We start from the raw sequence: 2,741 nt of genomic DNA, 5'->3' as shown, positions 1-2,741 counted from the left end.
TGCAGTCCCAGAATAGCCTCTCTCTACTTACTCATAGGCAATCTGCTTTAGGAATGTACTGTGCCCATTTGCGGGCCCGACTCTGCTCCTCTTTCATCCTTGACCGCACCCCCACCACCAAGTCCCACCTGTGACGTCTCAGCCAGATATAACATTACCGGCTACTACAACTGGACCTTCAGAGAAGTAAGTACTGTTGTCTACCTTATCATATCCACATGTTTGTATGATCCAATTAAGGATACTTTATGACACCTTTGATGGAGCAAAATCAAGCAAAAACTACAATCTCGTTTTCATCTTGGAGCAACAAAGTCTCGGTAGCTTTTTCATAATTTTTCCCACACATTTTTAAATCATTTCTTATCCGTGTTCACGATTTGCCAATGCATGAATCCCAATGCCACATAAAACAATGCGGTTCATCATTCTTTCAGCTCTACTTTATGACTTTCCGTTCTACTTTTCAGTCACCTCGCAAGTGAGTTTGCACCCGCAGGATTGTGCCGACTTCGAGCTGGTACGATGATTGGTAATTCTCTTTGTGAACAATTGTGCGGTTCCACCTCCAGTACATGTTACGCGACCTAAGCCTATGATGGGGAAAGCTCCCAAGCGGTCAAAAGCATCTGCACGTCTTAAAAATAATAATCATTTGCAAGTGGAAATTTACTTTACGTCTCTAATCCATGTGAACAAATGAGTATATCTTTGGAAGAAGACGAGCCTCAATCGTTGAATGTTGTTTAAATAAGACCAACTAAAAGGTCTAGGGGGTGACAACTTGAAGATTTACTTAGCTTGGCCAAAATTTGCCTCTTTGGAATAGTTCTTGGTATTGGTATACTAATGCAACAAGAAGGCTTTGCTTTGTTTTAAAGCATCACCTCTATACAGGGATGGAACTAATGTAAGTCCCACAAAATACATGATTAACAAATATTGTTGTGTACTGAATAGAAAATGTCTATTTTTGGTGAGGCAATTGGCATTATATATTTACCTGTATTCCATTGATTAGAGCTCATTCAAAATGACCTCATGGTTTCCCTGAAACATTCTTACAAACCAGGACAAAGACACAAACTGCACGAACGGTGAGTCACGGTTCAACCCTGGTGACAGAAAAGTTTAGACTATTATTGGGACCAGCGCATGCGGCCTTATTCCTTAACAAATCTTATTCTTTTGGACTTTTTTATATGGTCCTTGATGTAGAGGTGCTGTGGCGGTTCTCATTTTGAACTGTCTCGCCTCGATCTCTTTCATTAGATGGCGTTGCTTTCGCAGATGGAGGAAAGTAGTGGATCAAGGATGAGAACGGGGTTTTCAGCAATCTATTTTTGGAAGAAGGAAATAAAGGATTACTGAGCATAACCAAATTTATCAACTAACGCCCTACATGTTGGTGACCCCGATTTGGACACAATAATGGCAACCCAGGAATCAAGTGGATCTCAAATCAAAGCCAAGGAACTAAATCGTACAAGAAAAAGAACAAAAGCGAAAAGGTATTGGGAAGGAAAAATAGGCATAATAATCACGAAACTTCATAAAGGACGTGACATCAACAACACTTGCGACCCAGAAATAGAAGAGACAGTGGCGGAAGTCAAACGGAGACATTACAACTCTCAGGCCAACAAGAACAAGATTTGTTTCTACCATCTCCCCTTTAGCATAAAAGCGTTTTCATGCCGCTCTCCGTGCCTCTTTTCTTCCCTACCAAGTCCCAATCGTTGCAAGGACGCTGACGGTCCTCGTTCAGGAAACTGGTAGGCCAGCCACTGCGTGCGGCGTCGGCTGGCTTACCTCTCAAACATTCTTTATTGATTGAAGATCCATTGAACAATCTTTCCCTTCTATGGGGAGCTTGCATGATTACCTTTCAATTAGGGGATCGAAAATTTTCACAAAAGTTCGTCGTGGCAGTGGTTAAAAAGCCCGTGCTAGGTACTGATTTCTTTCGGAAACATAGCTTATCAATCGACTTAGCCAATAGGTGCCTGACAGAAACAGACGGAACACAAATTCGCGCTGTGCTTAACATGTCACACGATGAAAATTCGGCCCATTGTTCCCGGTCAAAATTCGATTGCCTGCTGGACGCACATCCAGAAATTACCAAACCAGACTTTTTATTCCAAAATCGAACAAACACGGCGTTGTACACCACATCGAAACAACGGGTCCGCCCGTTTTCATGCGTCCTCGACGACTTTTCGGCCCTAAGCTCCAAGATGCCAGGAGTGAATTTGTGCAAATGCAAAAGCTCGGTGTTGTATGACGGTCGAATTCCAATTATGCTTCTCCTCTCCACATGATCCCCAAATCAGACTGAAGTTTTCGTCCTGGCGGCAATTACAGGTGGTTGAACCTTCAATCTGCGGAAGATCAATATCCCCTTCCTCATATTCAAGATTTTTCAACCATGTTGCATGGGTGCTCCATCTTCTCCAAAGTCGACCTAGTGCGAGGATATCATCAAATACCGATGGATGAAGATTCGATTTCTAAGACTGCAATTGTAACACCGTTTGGATTGTTTGAATTCACTCGAATGCCTTTCAGTTTAAAAAGTTCAGCACAAACATTCCAAAGATTAATGAATCGAGTACTCAGTGCCCTTCCCTTTGTCTTTGTGTATTTAGACGACATCCTCATTGCCTCAAAATCAGAAGCCGAACACTTAGGTCATTTGCGACAACTCCTCCAACGCCTCTCAGATAACGGCCTCGTCA

This window comes from Tigriopus californicus, chromosome 5, assembly GCF_007210705.1.
Source record: "Tigriopus californicus strain San Diego chromosome 5, Tcal_SD_v2.1, whole genome shotgun sequence".
Taxonomy (NCBI): Eukaryota; Metazoa; Arthropoda; class Copepoda; order Harpacticoida; family Harpacticidae; genus Tigriopus; species Tigriopus californicus.
This window is presented reverse-complemented; position numbering follows the sequence as displayed.